Source organism: Perca flavescens, chromosome 18, assembly GCF_004354835.1.
Source record: "Perca flavescens isolate YP-PL-M2 chromosome 18, PFLA_1.0, whole genome shotgun sequence".
NCBI classification, from domain to species: domain Eukaryota; kingdom Metazoa; phylum Chordata; class Actinopteri; order Perciformes; family Percidae; genus Perca; species Perca flavescens.
The window spans coordinates 18,063,662-18,085,844 of record NC_041348.1 but is presented as its reverse complement, the minus strand read 5'-3'; the positions used below and the strand labels follow the sequence as shown (position 1 = coordinate 18,085,844).

Here is a 22,183-nt window from a genome sequence, read left to right as displayed (position 1 = left end):
TAATAAAACAACTGCAGGTCATTAGTAGATTCCAGCCAATCCCAGGTCAAATTGACTCAAAAATCATTCCTAATTGCTGATATCAGCAGCAGTACCCATCACACCCATCCCTGTGCTGCACTGGGACACTTTGACCACGTCATGGTCCACCTGATTCCCTCATACAGGCAGAAATTAAAACTTTTGAAACCTGTTGTGAGGACATCCAAGAAGTCAACCAATTAAGCTATGGAGGATCGGGCTTGCTTGGACTGTAGAGACTGGGATGTTTTTCAGGATAGCTGTGTACCATCACACACAAGGGTGGTTCACAAACCCTGGTTCACAGCTAAACTCAGACAGCTCAGGTTGCTGAAGTAAGAGGCGTTTAGGAGTGGGGACGGGGACAGGGGCAGGTTTAAAGAGGCCAAGTACGGGCTGAGCAAGGTGATGAGAGTTGCTAAACATCTGTACTATGAGAAACTTCAACAGCAGTTTTTTAGCTAATGACTCTGCTTCTGTCTGGAGGGGCCTCAAACTGATCACCAACTACAAACCTTAAGCCTCATCAATGACCTGCGCCTAGCAAAACAGACTGAGGGCCCTATTTTAACGATCTAAGTGCACGGTGTGAAGCGCATGGTGCAGGTGCTTGGTGTCCAAATCCACTTTTGCTAGTTTGACGGCAGAAAAAGGGTCCGTACGCCGGGCACATGGTTCAAAAGGGTTGTACTTAGTGTCTTCATTAATTCATAGGTGTGTTTTGGGCGTAACATGCAATAAACCAATCAGTGTCATCTCCCATTCCCTTTAAAAGCCAGGCGCATTTGTACTTTGGCGCATTGCTATTATGATGGCGGATTTGCACCGTAATATTTTTATTTGTAATCTTTTGCATGTTTGTGTGCTGCTGCGCTTCCCTGTGTGTGTGTAACAAGCATAGTGTGCACGCGCCGTGCATAAACCTAGGCGCATTTTACTAATGTGCTGTTAAAATAACAATGAAATGTTACGCTATTGACTTTAGACCAGGTTTTTGTTGGTCAATGGCGCGATCACTTCCCGCTGCCTCAAGATAGCAATACGCCGGTCTTAGACTAGCGAAGACTCTTGTGTTGGGTTTTGTGCTGCGCTGCACCGGGTGCAAGATAGGGCCCTGAATTAGTTTTAGGCTACTGTTGATTTGAAAGACAATGGGACAGTCCTGATACCATACACCGTGACTCATCCGTGAGCTCAAGCCCTCCAGCTCCACCTCAACAGGGTCCTGGGCTTTCCCACCTCAGACCACAACGACGACTCTCCACACCGTTGAAAGAGACGTCAACAGGCTCTTCAATAGACAGAACCCCTGCAAAGCAGCTGGACCAGACTCTGTCTCTCCCTTTACCATGAAGCACTGTGCTGATCAGCTGATCTTTAACATCTCACTGTAGACATGCCATGTCAAGCTCCTGAGGTTTGTGGATGACACCACTCTCATTGGACTCTCCTCTGGTGGGGATGAGTCCGCCTACAGGCGGGAGATTAACCATCTGGTGACCTGGTGCGAACAAAACAACTTATAGTTAAATACTCTGAAGACAGTGGAGGTGGATGTGGACTTTAGGAAGAACATAGCACCACCCACCCCAACACCCTGGGTGACTCCACAGTCAACACTGTGGGATCCTTTCACTTCCTGGGCTCCATCATCTCTCAGGACCTGAAGTGGGAGCTGAATATCAGCTTACTCATCAAAAAAGCACAGCAGAGGATGTAGGCTACTTCCTGCGGCAGCTGAAGAAGTTCACCCTGCCAAAGTCGATGATGGTGCACTTCTACACCGCCATCATTGAGTCCATCCTCAACTCCTCCATAACCATCTGGTTCACAGTTTTACATTATCTGAAGCCACTATAGGTTCTACTACTGTACACGCTTGGAAAAGGAGGGGATATTTAGTTGGTAGCATCCTTGCCGCTGGATGCCACAAAATCCGACATACTGGTCCTTTAAAGGAGACATATGATGTATTCTCAGGTTCATACTTGAATTTTGGGTTTCTGCTAGAACATCTTTACATGCTTTAATGTTCAAAAACACAAAAATATTTGTCTGAAACACTCTGTTTTAGCGTCTGTCTCTTTAAGCCCCTTTCCTGAAAAGCGCAGTCTGCTCTGATGGGCTTGCGAGAAAAATATGGCGCACCTTTGCAAAGGTTGATCTTAAGCTGTTAGCGGAGATCATGGATGTATTATAAGACCTGGATGCAACGTTAATGGCGGAGCCCCGTTCATTCCTATGAGAGTTGCTCAGTGGCGCATTTGCCAAAAAAGTTTCTAAGCTTACGGGTTTCCTTCCTTGATATGTGACCGCTGAATATGCGCAGTAGTGTTTGTCCCGCTGGCCCCGCCCGCGAGTTCCCGCCCGGCCCATAGACCTTACACTGTGGTGACGTTACAGGTTTTCGAAACGCATTTCTCGGCTTGAAGGGAGTTTTTCAAATATAAAAAGTCCATGGATTCTCTTTTACAATGGTGGCCTACAGGGAAAATCCTTTCTGGGTTGCAGAGGGATTTTTCTTTGCAAAACAAAATCACCGGAAAGGCTGAGCGCTGTTTGTGGGGGCCTGGTGGAAAAACTGAAATGGGGGTTGGTATATTCTAATGAGCCTGCATGTGACATAGGAAGGGGAGCCAAATCTGGATGGTTCGTTGAAACCGCTGTTTTCTGATCGCAGCCGACAAAAGACTGACTGGTTTATTTATCAGTTTGTGGGTTGGTAGGCACTCCAGATACCCAACTGTATGTGTAAAAGCACTGAAAAAAGTGAGTCCCCTTTAAGATCAATCTCATCTAATTATATGTAATAAAACCTAATAAAAAGGAGAAAACCAGCTATCCTGTTTTTTGTTAGCTGTTCAGGAACAATGTGGAGATAGTTGTGTGAGCTACAGGGTTAGTTAAAACATAAACAAAATATCTTAAATATTTTCATTAATTCCCTCGCTAGACATAAATCCACATTTGGGTGGACATGACCTTAGTGAACTAAACAATACTGTGGTTAAGTCTGGGTGGAACTAATAATTCATTACAAATGTGTTATTTGTATATCACTATTACACGGGCGTAGTTTTTAAATGTACATTCCCGATGACAGATTAGAAAGTTAAAAGTGTGAGAAGCAAAATGACAGACTATTTTGATTAATTGATTTACAGAAAACAAGCCGAACGGTCCCTCCTCCGTACTCCTTGCCACTAGGAGACTACTTTGCTCAGAGGAGAGCAGCCGGCAGCACGAGCTGCAATCACATTTTTTGTTATTTCGTCATACGGAAGAGGAAATGGTTTTTATCTCAAGTGGGTTGGAAAAGCAATAGCAGCAACTCTCCCCTTTCAGGATGCTTCAGTAGACGTCATTCCTTCAAGTAACAAGTGCTATTGCCACTTGTTTGTGGCTGCCGCTGCTGTGAGGGGTCTTTGTACCGAGCACTGGTCAAATGCTCCTCTGAACATGCTTGTGGGGTAGGGGGTTGCTCTTACACCAATGTCAAGGAGGAATATTATGTGATGTCCGAGGGGCAGTAGGATGTTTACAGGTGTGAAATACATCAACATACTTTTTACGTAGGAGATTAGCTGACTGCCATGGCATCAGCTAATGGGGATGCGTAGTGTCTAAAACCTCTACAGATTGATGAGATAGTACTTGCGTACACGGCAGTCTTTATTTGCCAGTGATTCACACCCTGTGCAGCCGGGGCTTGCATTATTATTAAGCGCTGGAAGTAAGCACCATCAACAGGGAGATGAATTACACTCCTAAGTGCCGTTGGAATGCATAATCTCCATTTGTTTTAACCTTTACTTATCCATCAAAGAGGTGGCTTAGTGTGCATGCTCTTTTTGTTTTAGCATTCCACCCCCAACCCCCCATTTTTGCCCACAATTCTTAGGGTTGTGACAGTTACCAGGCGGAGCCCAGAATCAATAAAAATTAAAAAGATTAAAAATGGCGATACATAAAAAACATGAAATCAGTGGATCGCAAGCATAGGCTATAGTACACACCTAGTTTATTTATCAACTATTTCTTTTAATGTTGCTTAATTATGCTGATTTTACAAAAAACAACAAGTAAAGTGATATTTGAAAATTTATATTGTTTTCACTCTGTAAGGCAAGAGCCTGGAAGACGTTCAAATCAGGCAGTCGGCCTGATTTGAAATTAAAAAGTCCCAAACCCACAATTGTACATAACATGTTTTGGAATCGTCAAGGTAACATAATATGTTGCTGCAAAGTGCTGTCCCATTTGTATTTATACCATTTCGAGCCCTCGCAGCCTCTCACATGCACTTACCGGGTGACGTCAGTTAAATCTGTGAGGGTTCACGAGTTCAGGCCTTAGGGGGACGTTGGCCTTTAAAAGACACAGTGAAGGAAGAATGAATGAACATATTTGGAGGACACTGTAAAATGAAAGGCACTAATGTTAATAGATTTTGTCTTTTGAAAGGAAATTGATTAATGGTTGTCTCTTACAACAGGCAGGTTGTCTTCTTTTACACCTCCAGTCAACCTTCAGTTATTTTGTGTGGTTTGTCCTTGTGCATGTTTCCTTGAAAAGAAACCTATACGCCTGTAGCTAACAGAACACTGAATGTGTATGTTACTGGCAATCCACACATGAAAAGAAAGTGATTTTCTTTTCAACAGCACAGCCTTTCCTTTAAAAAAGCACTGTTTGTGTGTGTGTGTGCGTGCGTGTGTGTGCGTATATCTTTTCCATTTAAGGTGTAGTCGTGGCGTCTAAACAAGTGAGTCAGGTAATCCTAATGATGTTTCCACACAAGGTCACATGCACACCTTGTAAACAAGAACAGCTAAAAACGATCCAGTCAATCAAATTGATTTTAACACCTCACTCCGCCTCTTCATCACTCCTGAAAGAAGGAATTTGCCTTGGTGTTTGCTGCATACAATAAACATATTAAGAGGAAGTAAAAAATAAAGCAAAGTACTGAAACGGTCAAGAACATAAACATAGAATAAAAAAATACCATCAAATCTGAATAAATATTAAAACAAATACTATAACCAAATAAGTAAAATATAAATGTTTTAGAATTTGAAAGCTATACAGTTTTGTGCAGGATGTGCAAAAATATATTAACGGGGGCTGTGCAAAAGTTCACAGTATAGATAATAGTTCAAGTTGTACATTATTGTAACACATAGAGACATATGTCTACAGGGGGGTGGGGGATACGAAGCCATGTCAGTGGGGGTCCCAGGCCTTGTTGATGAGGCCAGCTGCGAATGATACTCTGTAGTCTGCCCTTATCCTTGGTGGGGGCAGCAGCAAAAGGCCCTCTCTAGAGCTGATGTTATGTTTGTCCGTTCTGGGCTACTGTAGAAACATGGTGATGCAACATGGCGGGCTCAGTGGAAGAGGACCTGCTTCCTATGTAGATATAGAGGTAACAAAGAAACAAAGATTCTTAGTTTCAGGTGATTATACACTAAGTATAAAACACAATATTATTTTTTGGGCATTTTAGGCCTTTATTTATACAGGAAGACATGAAAGGGGGGAGTGAGAGGGGGAATGACATGCAACAAAGGGCCGCAGAGCGGAGTCAAACCTGTGGCCGCTGCGTCGAGGAGTAAACTTCTACATATGGTAGCCTGCTCTACCAGGTGAGCTCTACCATAAAACACAATATTAACATAATTATGAATGTTATATTCACTTTCTGCCAATGGATCCCCCTAAATCCTACACACTGGTCCTTTAATGTCACCTTTTTCTGAAAGTGGTCTTTTGCAACACATGGCAAGAACCAAACAAAACCAATTATTTTGACTAGCGACATTCATACGTGCGCCAATGCAAAGAACCCTGACTACATACAAATACTTTTATTTGCTATTAACTTACAAAAGGTGACAGCAAATTTCATCAATAAATGGTAATGAAGATAAGACGAGGAAAAACTGTGTGGAACTGAACACTTCCCTCAACTTTAGCACTGCTTATTTTGGTTAACAGGTCGTTATTAACCCTGGGAACAACATTTGATGAAATGATTAAAACTCAACATCCCCCTTACTCATTACTGGAGCTTTTGACCGTATCACACACTTAATGAATTGTCAACTTTTAAGTTAACTTGGATGAGAGGTCCTGGAGGAGCTCATAATCACGGAAACAGTTCCATGAGCAAACCATTGAGCAAACATTGGCTGAAGAAGACTGGCTTAAAGCCCCAGAACAAGTGAGTATGTCAACCTTGAGTTGAGGTGGTTTTGTCCACTGTTTACTTGTGTTTCAATATAGCTCATTGCACAACCTAATAACTAACAGTAATTTCATGTATATGTGAGGTCTGTGGCACGGAGGAATATATCAGACTTTGGCTGCACAGGTTTTGGTCTTTCATGGGATTTGTTGATGACACTTTAAATAATATTCTTTAAATATTAGGATTTGAGGTGGTGGACACTGGACTCCAGAATAGCCTAGTCTTTGGTTCCTTTAATTGTGTTGACTGTGCTCACAATAAGAGTCCAAATATACAGCTTGAACACCACTAATGGGTGATTCACAACTTTGTCAGAGAAGCCGTGGGACTTCCTAAGAATTACCAAGGACTAAAAATGCAAAAAGAACCCCCCAACAACAAACAAACAAAATAAACACACAAAGGGCTTCAACATGTTAGAAAATGTCTAATGTATGCAGTGTTGGCAACCCTATTGCAGCACCTCTGAATGCTGCATACACAGTGACCACCACTGTGGCTGACATGACATGGCTGTAAGCCATATATGCTAACAGAACAAAAAATAGATAAATAAACAACAGCCATATCTTCCCTGATATGAATGCATTTGAAAAATCCTGTTAGATGATATGATTTTTTTTCCCATTTTGGAGTTATTTGGTGTTTATTTATGTTATTGATGAATCATATAAAATACCAAGTCCTCCTTGTTTCTTTCCAAATGCATCTCTGCTCAGTTATAGAGAAAGGAGTCCAATAATTTCCCCCATAAAGCTGCAAAGTAAGATATACATTGACTATTTAGGCTATTAGTCTAGTAATAGGCCACCTAAGATGAAAATGACTTACTGTATCTGTAACCTTTTACAATTGTAACCAATTACAGATTTCATATGAAGTATTATAGCTTTTCTCATTATCCAGAGCAATCCATCACATGCTGTGTGTGTCAGGTTATGCAACTGTGCGTCATGAGAGCCTGATGTCACTTCAAAATATTGCCAGAGTGAGGAGGAATGTCTCTTTAGGCAAGTGTGTGTTGCCTTGATTCCTCCCTTACCTTGTAGGAGGAAAAAGAAGTTGAGGTTCAAAGAAGCTATTCAAGGGAAAGGATGTGAGAGGGTGAGATGTTTACATACTGCAAAAGTCTGAACAAATCTTCATTTTCTCCAACCACTCTTTAGTGTGAGGCAGTGTTTTCTAAAGTTATCACCTTGGAAGAGAATTTTAGAAAAGGTGAGTTTTTGTAGGCAGAAACAAAGAATGAAACAAAGAGAGAGATGTGTGGTTTCAAAAGTATCCATTTAATGTGGCCATGGCTTTAGCACTTAGACAGTTTATGCCTCTTCATATATTTTAGGGTACCTGAAGACAAGCTGGCTTATACTTTATCAGCAAAGCTTAAAACGCCTACAAGTTTTTGAGTCCCAGGATGGACTTTACTCACACTGCCAAATCCCAAAACATGAGCTTTAGAAAATAGCTGCTCTGGCTTTAAGCCAGACATGAGGATGCCTCTCTGCAAACTCATGGACGCTGCTTCATCACACACGCCAAGCAAACACTTTACAGGTAACACTGAGTTGTAGATGTAGCCATTCAACCGTAATGCATTCACTTGAAAAAAAATGTAATCAAAGATATATTTCAAAATCCTACATGGAGTATGGTTTATGCTGCTAATCAGCCTGACCCCCAACACTGCTATATGATTTCAAGTACAGGGTCAATATACGTATGATATTAGTTAAGTGTTACATGCCAAATGATGTCAGCTAACAGCTCGTTTCACCACATAGAGAACAAACTAAATGAGCATTGGCAGTGATAGCAAGCTGTGAGTAACTGATCCTAGAGAAACACCGCAATGTCCAACAGATCAGAATGGGCTTTACGTCTGAATAACTGCAAAGTCCGCAAGTGCAGCACAAAGGCGAAGACAAACTAGCCTAATAGCAATACCATCTATATTAATTAAAGACACGAGTATATCCCAATGTCCCAAACCAAAACCCAAATAAACTTGTTTGTTCAATCAACACACATTGAACCAGGGAGCTTTTGGGGTCCCTGGAGGTCTCAGAAGAGTTTCAAATGAATTTGTAAAAAATCCCCGGATTATTCATCCAATAATGAGCATGAGAAGCATGGATAAAGATGTATATCTTTGGTCTCCAACAATATGTCATTCAATATGCGTCTTTAGATTTCCATTAAAACAAAACACTTAAACTACTAATGTGTGAGAGGAGGCGCGAAATCACACAAGTAACACACAGCAATTAGTGGCACGTGTGGCCCATTTATAGGTGCATTGATGCATCAAGCAGAGAGCTGCATGGGGGATTTAAGTTGAGTCAAGTGAATTAAGTGCAACTAACCATTAATCACAAATCATGTCTGAACTTTCCCCAGCCCTTGTCACATGACCAATGAATATTTCCATGATGATTATCCAAAATTCTGATACCATGGAACCAGCACAGGAAAGGTGGCCCTATTAGAAAATGTGTATTGTATTCCGATATACAATTTGTTTAAAATGAAAAAAAGAGAAATTAATAATGAACTTTATGTTTTATTTAGCAGAATTACATTGTGTTGTTCTATTCAATCCAATATGTCCTATATTTCTAAGCAGATTTTCTATGCTGTATTCTGATCAAATCTGACTGGTTATTGGTCCCCCCCTATGCCATCCCACTTTAAAAATCCTGGAATCGCCCCAGGACCTACATCTGACCAAAACTAAACTAGAAGGCCAAAAGAAGAGAAAATATAGCTATTGGTTGCAAATGTGAATAAATGTTGAAGGACATGCAGTAACTCCCTGTTCCTTTGGACCTCCAGACTAAACAACAAACTCCCTTAATCCTTTCAGAACAGAATGTTATCACACAATGTTCCATGTCTAACTTGAATTTATGAAGTGAATTTCATGAGCTGTATCTGTTGTATCTGTCAGTAATAGGAACTGTGCCAAGATGGCATTTTACATTTTAATTATGGTCCCATATGTTTTTAGAGCTTTTTCCATAGCTTAACTGTCTTCTTTATCATTCTTTGATTTCCAGGTTTTTAGAAGTAGTTTCCTTAATTCAAACAGTCTGGCATTTTAACCTATAGTGACAGCCTGCTGCTTTCAAAACCTTTTCCTGAAAAATTGTTTGGGGTTTGTTACGTGTTAGGTTTATTTAAATAGCTCTTCACCATAATTCAATTAAATTAAATTCAATAAATATTGTCCCCGAAGAGCAATTTTGGTGCAGCAAACAAACAAACATGGTACAAATGCACTGTAACAGCAAACACACTATAAACAACCAGGTAACGGCAAATATCAAATAAGAAAAGTTAAAAAAAAAAATCAAATAGAGAGCACAATACCTTTGGATATAATAATGAGCTAACCTAGAAAGCAAAATAAAACCATGTCCAGTATATGTGACAATCAAATATCTTCCTTGCTGCTGCTGCTGCCAGTGATCCAATTGTCAGAAACATTTGAATCATGCTTTATAGGATGATGCTCACTATAAATGTATTAAGGACAAACCCTACTGAGAAACAAACCCACCTTAATGTCACTGAAGCAGAACATGATGCACACTGGGTATAAAAGGAAGCACAGTCTCCTATTTCCAAAAATCCAACAATAGAAAACAAAAAACACATTGTTTCTCTTAGATCTAAAGCTCAGTCACTGGTCAGAGTTGATAGTTGAGACAGACCCTGCAATATCCTTCTTTTTTTTTTTTAAAGGAACTCTTAGATAGTCTTATACTTATGTATCATTCCTTTGTATAATGGATTTATTTGTAAGATTTGGACAGAAGAACAGAGGGAACATAGTTTTCTCCTTGGAGAAAAGCTAAACAAAAATTTAAACCCTTTCTGAAAATGTAATGTTTCTTTTGGGTGCATGACATTCTGGTCAATTAAGATTGAGGACTCTGGTGTGGAGTGGAATTGGGACTGCCTGCTTCATCTGCCAGCCTGATAGCAAACTGAATGTGATACTGAATACTGATATTTGCCATATATATATATATATATATATATATATATATATATATATATATATATATATATATATATATATATTGGAATTAAAATAGCCCCACATCATCACATACCCTTCACCATACCTAGAGATTGGCATCAAACCAGCTATTAGGCTAACTGAAATAAATCCATGCCAATCTCTAGGTATGGTGAAGGGCATGTGATGATGTGGGGCTATTTTAATTCCAAAGGCCAAGGGAACTTTATCAGGATGCATAGTATCCTGGATCCATGAAATAACTAGCCTTTAAAAATAAAAATCTGCCTGCCTCTATGGGAATTTAACATAGGGGTGTACTGACTTTTGTTGCCAGCGGTTTAGACATTAATGGCTGTGTGTTGAGTTATTTTGAGGGGACTGCACATTTACACTGTTATACAAGCTGTACACTTAATACTTTACATTGTAGCTAAGTGTAATTTCTTCAGTGTTTTCCCATTAAAAGATATAATGAAATATTTACTAAAATGTGAGGGGTGTACTCACTTTTGTGAGATACTGTATATATATATTCTTTTTTTTAAGTTTTTTTTTTAAAGTTTTTGCTATTGAAACAATTTTTTTAATCTGGTTTTACTCTTTTCGTAACTTTGTAAACATATGTTTGGAAGTGCCTCTTTATAATAACTAGTACAGAGCCCGTTGAAAATGTGCCTGTTTGGAACGGGTGATTGCTTGGCCTGTGGTATTGCTGTTTGTAGAATTCTTCAAAACCAAATTGTACCCCAAAATTACTTACAGAAGGACCCCAAACCACTTACTCCACTCTATAGCCTACTACTGACTTACAGTGTAGGCTATGTCTACATCAGAGGAAGACATTGTAGGCCTACCTACTGTATTTATCTGACAGAGAACGGGACAGATTCAGAATGTGATCACAAAATAGACAGACAGACAGACAGACAGACGTTCCTGCAATTTATAGATAGATTATTATTGTGTGATGATGTCATGATTGGCCAGCTGGTTTTCTTGTGCTGATTGCCGCTGCTGTAAGTTGCATTTTAGCCACAAGAGGCTGCAATTGGGTCACAAATAAAGCAGGGTTGTCTTTATTCTGCTGAGTTGAATTGTTCTTTTTTATTTATTGCTGGATCCTTTACACTAATCATTAAGCAAAATACATCCAGAAAAGACATTGGCCATTTAGTATGTGTAATTTTCACAATGTATACACTTGTTTTTAACAAAATAAGAGCTGAAGACTAACTTTAGTTATTAAAGTTTTGTATAACCCTTTGCTTTTTCTCTAATTGAACCCCACACACATCCCAAACAGAAGATCGCTTTAATACATGACAACAAACTTGTAGGGCTATTTCCTCTATTTTTTACTCTCCTATGATACCATTAAATGTTCCTGTGATTTTCTTGAATGCTACAAGGATGAATCATTTGCTGTTTGCCTTGAAAAAGGTATAATGAGATCACTATGGACTCTACTCACAAGGGCTCATAAAAGCATGACAGCAAGTGGGTGACAGTTTATTGCAGCAGGCAGCATATTAAATTAGATAAATCTGGACTTGTTTAATGTGGTTATAACAGAATGGAACATAAAAATAGAAGAAAAACATGATCACAAGTATACAACCATATATACAAAATGTTCTAACTAACCAACTAACTAACTAACTAACTAACTAACTAACTAACTAACTAACTAAATAAATAAATAAATAAATAAATGTTCAATCTCATTATTTGGCTGCTCCTGGTTAAAGTAGGGGAATATTGACTTTTAATCATACATATTACCACATACTTTCTACTTTTAAGTTAACACAGGAGTATATAACACTTTTTGTTGCTTTTTATATTAAGCACTTAAAAGAAAATACATTAATTGATAAAGTGTTTTACTTTGGGCGAGCTCATATATTTCCCAGGTGCCGGACTATGGCTGCCCACTGTTCCTAATTAGTTAGGATGGGTTAGGATACTTTCCTTGTATGTGTAAAATCTACTTGGTAAATAAAGTGTTTATATTATATTATATAATAATATACCAAAATATACTATATATTGTGAGAAGTAATGTCCAGATTTGCTTATACATAGACCTACTAAAGCCTACATGTTGTAAAAATGTAGGTTATGCAAATAAATTGCCCCACCGAGGCTGTAACTCATCCCTGGCTAAAAGGCAAAAAGGGGGGGCATAAATCTGTGAGGGGACCTCCTTTGTTCGTCGTTTAGTCACCTCTGTGGCCCCTGGAAAACCATTAAACGACGAGGACTTCTCCCAGGAGCCCGGCATTCCTCAGATTCCTCCAGTCTGATGTCAGAGTGGAGAGGGCGGTGTTTAGGAGGCATCTGGACCCACTGCTGCCTTCATGGTCCCCGCCATGGCTGCGATCTCCGAGCTCTAATTTATGTAGCGATTTGCGCACTTTTCATTATTTTTAGTGGAGAAAATTAACATGGATAGGCCTACATATATTTGACTAATATTTTTTGTAAACTTTTTTTTACCAATAAGCAGCATGAATTTTTAAGTTTGGGTTTTGGGAAACACTTATTCACTTGCTTGCTGAGAATAAGATGAGAACATCGACACCACTCTCAATCACGTCTTTATGCTAAATATGAAGGTACAGCCAGCAGCCAGTTAGCCTAGCTTAGCACAAAGACTGGAAACAAGGGCAAACAGTCAGCTTAGCTCTGTTAAAAGAAACAAAATCCACCTCCTGGGAAGCCCGCTAATTTGTCTATATCCTTCACGTTACACTTCCGGGATTGCTCCGGTGCTGCAGGAAATTCCGCTCAATGCATGTCTTTTCCGTTTCCTTCCGCTTTCTTTGTGTTGGTATTTTAAATTCAGTGAATTTATGAGGACTATTGTTGACTGCTCCTCAGATCTCTGCAGGGTAAATTCAGACAGCTAGCTAGACTATCTGTCCAATCTGAGTTTTCTCTCGCACAACTATTTTGTAGCGGCTCTGTGCGGAGTTTAGCACCGCCCATTAAAATTCTGATTGGTTTAAAGAAATGCCATTAAACCAGAGCACGTTTTCCTCCCATAACCGAATGCTATGTGGAGTAGCCAGACCCTCCTTCAGTGCGCTTTGGAGGATGGTCTGGCAAACCGAGACTACCCGCTAATTAACACATCATTATTAACCATTATTAAGTGTAAAAATAGAAAGCAAGTTAAAGCTATATGACAGTATATTTCCCAAAATGTGAACTATTACTAAGTAAGTAGGCTAAGTAAGTAAGTTGCTATGTAATTAATGACTTTGACCATCAGCTGTTCTCCTACACAACAAATCTCCAAACTTTCTGGCTTGTGATGAACAAAATGTCTTCATGCGAGCCCTTCTCACCAGTTATGTAGCATATGTGATTTTCCTTGTTTTATTTTAATAATTAGTAGAGGTACAATTATCCATTTATTCACAAGAAAGCAAAGAAAAGTCTGAAAGTTTGATTGAATAATTTGATAATTTGATGGTTTATTTTCTGCCTTCTATCCTTATAATCATCTCGTGACCTCTCGGATTTCTCTTGCGAACCTTTGTGAGGGTCCCGAACCGGTTCTTTACACCTTCTTAAACTAAAGTTCGAGATTCCAATATTTTCTGCTGCTTTTGAATGCAGCATATGCTCCTCTCGCTCTCTTCCCCTGTCCTGAACGCCTCCATTGGACAAGAGGTACCACTAGGCTACTGTTTAAACATACAGAAGAATAAGTCCCTGCGCGAGAATCAGACCACGTCGTAGTCATCCACGGCCGAGTGGGAGAACTTTTCGTAACTGTTTTTAATGACTTTTGTGCTCGGTGAAAAAAAAAAAAAAAAAAAAACGGGACTAAATACTTGGGAGTTGAAGCAGCGACAGGACTGAGTTTGAGCTTTTTTGTTCTGGAAGTTGCGCTCGCATGATTCAAGAGTCTCTCGAGATTTGTTTTTCTACATGTTTCTACAATTTATTTATGAGGAGAAACGACATGAGGATTATCTGTTTGCTGTGAGGTTCAACGCCGTCGAGCAAAGAGGAGTTTCTCTAGTGGGTAGCAGAAACGGCATGTAGCACAGGATCAAGGGTGAGTTGTCTTGTTAAAAAACTGAAAAAACAGGATTTTTTTGTTATGCTCCTATTTGTTTCCAAAACGTCTAGACATTCCTGAAGTTTGGGAAAATAAAGTCTCACTCAGCAATGTTAAAATGTAGGCCAAATGGCTGGGCCACGTAGGTGCACGCAGGGGATCCCAAATATTCTCATGCTAAGCCCCCACCCCGTCCTCCACCAGATAAACATACATTAAAAATACAGACAGAGCCCCCGAGCCCCCAATCCTCCTCTCCTCCTCTCCCCCTCTCCTCTTGATAAGAAGTGGACTACTGTTTGGTGTGAGGGAACTGGATAACTAAATAACATGCAGATAACTGGAAAACCGTGTGAAGTGTTACACCTCCAATCAGAGCAGCCTAAAACATCCAGTTAGGCAACGTTTATACTGAAGTTATATTAATACGCTTGGCTAAAGGGACGTTAGGAAGCCCTATGCAGGTCAGGTCACATGCCAGACATTTTACACCACCTGGATGATGTAGATCATCCTCTGGTATTACACCTAGAAATGACAATTGTAGGCTACACTGGAAACTGCCTACATTACCAGAATTGTTGACCCGTTGACTGTGATTTTAGTGGCCAGTGCATAGAGTCATCCAGGTAAAAACAAGAGACTGAGAGCTGCACATGCATTCATCTCAAAAGTGATTACAGTTTTTCAATAATGGGTTAAATGATGAGCCTGGTGATGACATTATCATTTTGGATTGCCTTTCCCACATCCGACACATGTTTGTGTGAGAGTAAAAGATGTGTTTACACATGCACCTTGGACTACCACCATTACTGTAAAAAAAGGGGGAGAGTTCTGTAAAGGCAAATATAGCGTAGCTGCAGGAGGCGTAGGCTACACACACACACACACACACACACACACACACACACACACACACACACACACACACACACACACACGCACACACACATCTGGCTGTCTTTATAAGCTCAAAGGCATGCTGTGTAAATTATATGGTGCCAGAGCAAGTGGCTTGGAAGTACGCACCACTTTTAAAACACTGGTAGAGGATTTAAAGGACCAAAAGTCGGAGTTGTGGGTTCCGCCTTCATCCGTGCTTCTCATCACCTCATGAGTTGTTTAAGAGTCGAGACCCAAGGGTTAAATATTCATTATATGTTTCCGATTACTTCCACAAAAGCAGCGCCATTTGTTGCCCTCCATGTCTTCTGTCATATTTGAAAACAAAGGAAAGTTTCAAGGTGCTCCTGACATGTTAATGCCAAGTTCCAAAGGCATGTTTTGTTTATGTTCAGCATGGTGTTTACTGCATAATGCAAGCCTGTATGTAAAAGGAAAAGTGGCCATTGTTTGTGTAGCCAGTGGTCATTTTTTTTCATTTGACATTCTTTCATTTGAGTCTAATGGCCATTTGATTGCTATGTGGGGCAATCATACCTGTAATTTTGGTCAAGTGCTCACGCTGTAGCACAGGAAGAGAGGGAGGGAGAAGAAGTTATTGTTGTTATTGTCGTAGCAGTTTAACTGAAGGCCATGAAATGTACAGAATTTCTACAAAGTCAACTTGTGGTGCTCTTGTAATGCTGCAGAGACAAGGCTGTGACATCTTTCTTACTATTTGAAGGAAGTCCTGATATTAGAACAGATATCAAGTTTTTGTGATTCAGAGTAAGGCTGTCTAAAAAAATTAAATCAAGATTCATTGTTAGTAGGCATTTAAAGGGGCATTTTCACAATTATTTTGACATTTTATAATCAACAGATTAGAGCTAATATCAATAGCTGCAGCCCTAAATGCAATTATTCCTCATGATTGTTCTATTAGTTTTAGCTGTGTCAACCTTAATTTTCAATCATAAAACAAATAGCCTTTAGTATAAAAAAATATTAATCTGAGTTTTAGGAGAGCAATAATAATAATAATAATTATTTGTATTATAAAGTCATACTAATAACATGAAATAGTATAATATACAATATTGTGTGAGCTGGGTTTATGGATGAGACTGCGATCGATCAGTAACTTGTGTGTGGTAAGTGCATCAGAGAAGCTTTTGTCAGAGTTGTGTAAGTGCTGTGCTTTCTGGCTGCAGAAAACAACAGAGCAGAGAGCGTGCTGTGACCTGCCCAACTCTCCCACACTCCACCTTCCAGGTGCTGTGGGCTAGTTGTCAATCCCTACTGGCCCCACCCCCCCCCCCACGGCAGGTCAGACCCCTCTCCTTTTGATCAGCCCAAATGTTACTTTTCCCATGATGTGGCCCACATATGGGCCTCAACTGTACATTTTGTGAGCAACAGTGTGTGTGATTATCCCATTTCACTTTTCTCCTAATGAAGCATCAAGCAGAGATATTTTCCATTTGATCTGAAGTTTAAAATGTGTGAATTTTCCTTTCCTCACAGCTATTATGTGTGTTAGATACAGCCGGATGTAAGCAGTAGCAACTCCAAAGTGTTGCTGCTTTCATAGGCCTGTAAACCCGGTGCTATTGAGGTCCCTGTTGGTGTTAGTGCCTTGGGGTTCAGCTGTGAGAAAACACTTTGTGGCTTTTTTGTGATTGAGCATGTGTGTGTGGAGTTGTGTTTGTGTGTATGGCTGTATGAGTGTGATGTGGTTCCCAGGAGGAGGGGGGCATGGAAAATGTGAACAGCACCGTGGTTTGGCTGGAGCAGACGTGGTGGCCGACGGTTTATGATGGTCCCATGTTTCTGTTGTTGAGTGAAGAGCCGCCGCTATCAGCCTCACTGCCTGTCACTCCCTCCCTCCATCCTCCCCTCAGTCTCCCCTCACCTCCCCCCTCGTCCTGAGCAACTGCACCAACACGATAAGAGCCTGAAACACCGTTGTCACACCTCTTCTTCCCTTTCTGCCCTGTTCTCCATATCCTTACTTATCTTAAGCCTTTATTTTTCTGCAGGGACACTCACACGTTTACACACACACGCACACTGCACTCTTTCTCTCAGTCATATCTCCAAATTCTCCCCGCCTCCATGTCATCAATCCCCAGATGTCACTGCCACGGGATGAGTCGGCAGCGCTACGTCATTTTTGGTTTAACGCAGTCTCTGGCCAGTGATAAGCTGTATCCTTCTTTGATCCTCCCCGTCTTCATGTTCTAGTGACAGTGTTTAGATGGCTATGTCAGCCTGAAACACTGGGCATTCCCTATTTATCACTGCCTACTGTGGCACAGTGCTGCAGCCCATGAACACATATTTCTATTGTGTTTTATTAAATATACTGTATTTAGGGGTATGTTGTGTGCTGTCAGACATAATGTGGAGCTGGAAAATTATCATAAAACCATGGCCAAATGATGTAAATATTGTGTAATGCAGTTTTGCTGTTATTTTTTGAAATTGCGATAGAAGATATAGAAAAATATATATGATAGAATTATAGATATTATATCGTTTTGCGATACAGTATATATCGTCCTATTGCCCAGCCCTATGGACAATATAGTGGATCTTTTTTAGAGCATTCCTAAATCCCTGCCATTTTCAAATAGGTTTGCATATTGCATTGGCTGATAGTAGCAGTTATTTGCAGTAGAATGTCCTTAAACTGAGCTACTAAATTAACAAAATGTAAGATGTGGGAATCTGTTCTCAGTTATACATGCAATTTTAAAATTTCTGAATTTTGTTTGACTTTTGAATTAAGCTTTCATGATTTCCACCCCCTGTTGAACCCCTTGGTTTGTGCAAAAGTGTGTATGTGTTATAGATAGAATGGGAAACCGGGATTTAAAGTGTGTGTGACTGTTTCAAGGTACAGACAAGGCTCCTTCACTGTCTGGATGTCACCTCTGTGCGAACACTCTGCTAAGTGTTTGTGATTGTCCCTGTGCGCTCATGTAGTAGAAAGAACGTTTGTGTGTAAGTGTGTCTGAGAGAGAGAGAGAGAGAGAGAGAGAGAGAGAGAGAGAGAGAGAGAGAGAGAGAGAGAGAGAGAGAGAGAGAGAGAGAGAGAGAGAGAGAGAGAGAGAGAGAGAGAGAGAGAGAGAGAGAGAGAGAGAGAGAGAGAGAGAGAAGATGCGCTTGTTAGAAACACACAGTCTGGCCGCCTGGCTCCACCATCTGTTTGCAGCTGCTAATTTTTGTGTGACAGACAATATGTGTGTGTGTAGGACTGTGTGGAAGAAAGCATACCATATATTGTGGAACGTATATATTTAAGTTCATTCCTTTCAGGTGAGGAAAAATAAAGCAAAGTCAACTACTTCTTTTTTGTCTTGCGACACACACATATAGCAAAGGTACATTTGTTTTTTGTTTTTTAAACCTTTATTAGGTAAACTGTTTGAGAACAACTTCTCATTTACACACATGACCTGGCCGAAATGGGCATCAAGGTTCAGTCAAGTCTGATCTGGGGTCAGCTCCCAGCAGCCGACTTTGGCTGTATGTGTCCACACTTCAGAGCTGTATTTCCCCAAAAACATCTCACTACTGAGCTTGTTTTAGCTCCATGGTAAGCCAGTGAGGCAAAAGAGGATTCAAATCTGAAAGACTTTTTTTAATAAACATCAGACCAAACAAAATTTAATTTCCCCTTAATTAATAAATATAAATAAATAATTAATAAAGTATATTCTTCTTCTTCTTCTTCAGTTAGGACAATACAGCAAGTGAAAAAATTCTTAGACCAATAAAGTATAAATATAGTCAAGTTACGAGTCCTCTGTGTGACTGCAGACTCTGAAAGGACACTATACTATTAGTCAACAATAATTTTGTGGTCATTCATTAAGCAAAAATGCCAAACATTCTCTAGTTCCTTTCTCCAAAAGATTTGCTGTTTTTCTCTTTCTCTGATCTATATAATTGTAAATGTTTGGATTTTGGACTGTTAGTTTGACATGAAGAGCAATTTCATATTGTCTTTCAACATTTTATGGACTAAATGATTCATTTAGAATGACATCTATTTTGATCATATATTTAAGAATTTTTTTTTTTAAAGCATAACTATAATGGTATAATGGTTATCAAATAAATATAGTTTTTGGACTGTTAGTTGGATAAAACAAGCAAATTGAAGACATCTTGTGCTCAGGGAACCTATGATGGGACCTTTATCACATTTTTCTATGATCAGAAAAGGTATATCCTGAGCACATTAGGACACAAAGACATGCACACTAGGTAACTCCCGTCATTGCCCTTGACGTAGGTAATGGCATTACAACTGGAGTTGGTCCCCGGGCACCGGACTATGGCTGCCCACTGCTCCTAATTAGTAACAATGGGTTAAATGCAGAGGATACATTCCTCGTATGTGTAAATGTACTTGGCAAATAAAAGGGAATATAATTATAATACTTTTATTAGCTATAATTACTACTTGATTTACCTTGTGATCCAGGCCTGGTTTATGCTTGTAGACCAAACTGTAAAAAGAGTATGCCGGAGGAAGAGTAGTTACGAGCTGTGAAGCACTTAACCCCTTTGTTTTGCTACAGCGCTCATGTGTAACAGGAGGGGAGGAGGAAGGGGGTGGTGTTGGTATTTCAGACAGAGACAAGCAACAGAGATCAGATTGATTGAGTTACACACGCTACACTTGCGTCCTCAGCTCTTGGTGGCCTGTGTCTAATGGTCTTAGCAGTAGGCGACAAAGTGCTGTTTTGTTCCCGCTATTGTGTGGATGTGAATGGAGCAAAGCGACAGACGGGCTGCCCTGAGAGAGACTCAGGCACCCAGACCAGCAGCTCTGTTACTGTGCAGATGCGTGGGAATAATTGTTTTTACAACTTGTCTATTTGTCAATAATGTAAAACTAATTATATAAGCAAAACATTTTTCTGTGGTGTTTGATCTGCAGATGAGCAACTAAATGCATCCGTCTGGTTGGGGTTTTGTCATGTAATGCTGATTGGCTGGTTGTAGTGGTTTGTTTTGGTTTGGTTATAATTCTCAGGTGGCCCCTGTGTGCTGAATCCACACCTGAGTGAGTAGAGAGATGACAGGCAGCAAAACATCACACCCTTATCGTCTTTTGTCAGCTGTTAACACATAGGACTAACTGTTTGTTAAACCCTGCTCCTTATAGTCACTGTTGCTACACCTGTCAAGCTCTCTGTTCCCGCACTGCGCAGCATGCAGTTTACAATAATAACGGGGGAAGAGTTACCAATCTAAATTCTTCGTAATTTTGGAAACAATGGGTCCTTTTTATTTCAGACAGAGGTAGACAAAAGCAGGATTCTCATTTCTAGCTGGTGACCTTAGATTAGATTAGCTGATTTAGCTAACGTTAGCTCAGTGAATTGTTTGAAAACGTCTCTGGCTGACCTTTTTTAATGTTTGGTTCTAAAACGAGAAACCTGTGAAAGGCTCTTTTGATATTCACTTGATGACGACATACATGATCTAATGCTAAAAGGCTGAGGCTAAAGCTAAATGTTCCAGGCAAAAACATAGCATCCTCCTCAGCTCATTTTAGGAGACCCGGTCATTTTAGAAACCACATTGTTCTTATAATGCAGTGTAGACCTAGCTAATATAAGTATGATAATGAAACGTGTAAGATCAAACTGTTATTTTGTTCTAACATAACCCTGTTTGACTGCCAAGAAAATAAGAGAAAAGGACATGAATCAGGGGGGCCCTGCAGAAAACATTTAGGAACCACTGGCCTAAACTCTGATTTAGTAGCATCCAGGAGTGCCTTCCACACTGAGGTAATAACCTACTATAGTGGATGTGCTAGTTAGTTAATGATATGCTCCCTGGCCTAGGAAGTAATGCTGGGTTAATAATGTTGATAGTAGGGGGGAATTGATACAGCATAGTATCGTGATATTTTCCGTGGCAATACTGTATCGTTACACAGACGCCAAGTATCGATCTATTATTATACAGTACATGTGTCAGTTTGTCTGCTCGATAATCCCATTTTTCAGCAATAAAATTTAAGTGAGCTGAACAAACGGAGAAATGTATCTTTTTAGATAAAACAGATGTTGACAAAGTTTACTTTTGGGGACATAATTTGAAATTGGGAAAAATTTGAAGTCGGAAAAAAGGTAATAAATTGCAATATATATCGCAGATTATTGCAATATGTTTAAAATCGCAATAATATCGTATCGTGACAGAAGTATCGTGATGATATTGTATTGTGAGGCATCTGGTGATTCCCACCCCTAGCTGATAGTAAGCTAGTTAGCTGGACATTCTAATGATTGTAGCTTACGTTAGAGCAGATAAACACACTGTTGGATTCCTAACACTTTAGCTCATGTTTTGGTTTTTAAAAGGCTAAAAGAAAAGACTAAAGCTCAAACTCTTTAAATGCTATATTGGTGTTACTACAAAACAATTCACAGGGCTTTGTCATGTGCAGGAATTCAAAGTTTGACAGGCCGGCCTTGCTGTTACATTTGCTATATTACTGATTGGACAATTTCTGTTTGGGTGAGGGGTTTGGCAAATGGTCAGTCAGCATGCTAGAAACTACTTGGTGTCTCTGATGATTGACTCCTCTTTGTGTCAAACAAAGACATTTCCTATCACCAACTACATAAATTACAACTTGCTGGTAATAATCAGTCAGTCATCTTTGTTTAAATTGGTCACATTGACATTTTGTGATGCACAAGCACAAAAATGCTTGCTAGAAATTAATCTAATGCCAGGCTAACGGTAGAGATGTTCTGATACTGCCTAAAACGCTGGTATCGGTATCGGGAAGTACTGGAGTTTATCCGATACCACGTAATAAAGCCCTGAAGAAAATCTACGTTAAAGTAGTTTATTTATGTTCTTTTCCGTTATAACTGACTGT

The 22,183-nt window shown here is 39.8% G+C and overlaps 1 protein-coding gene across 1 annotated transcript in view; it reads left to right on the top strand.

Moving 5' to 3' along the window:
- Positions 1 to 13,966: 13,966 nt before the first annotated feature.
- Positions 13,967 to 22,183, top strand: part of LOC114573712 (tyrosine-protein phosphatase non-receptor type 14) — a 42,403-nt gene continuing 34,186 nt past the window's right edge. The window contains exon 1 of the mRNA XM_028606019.1: positions 13,967 to 14,373. The gene's annotated coding sequence lies outside the window, so the exon portion shown is untranslated. The remainder of the gene's footprint in view (positions 14,374 to 22,183) is intronic.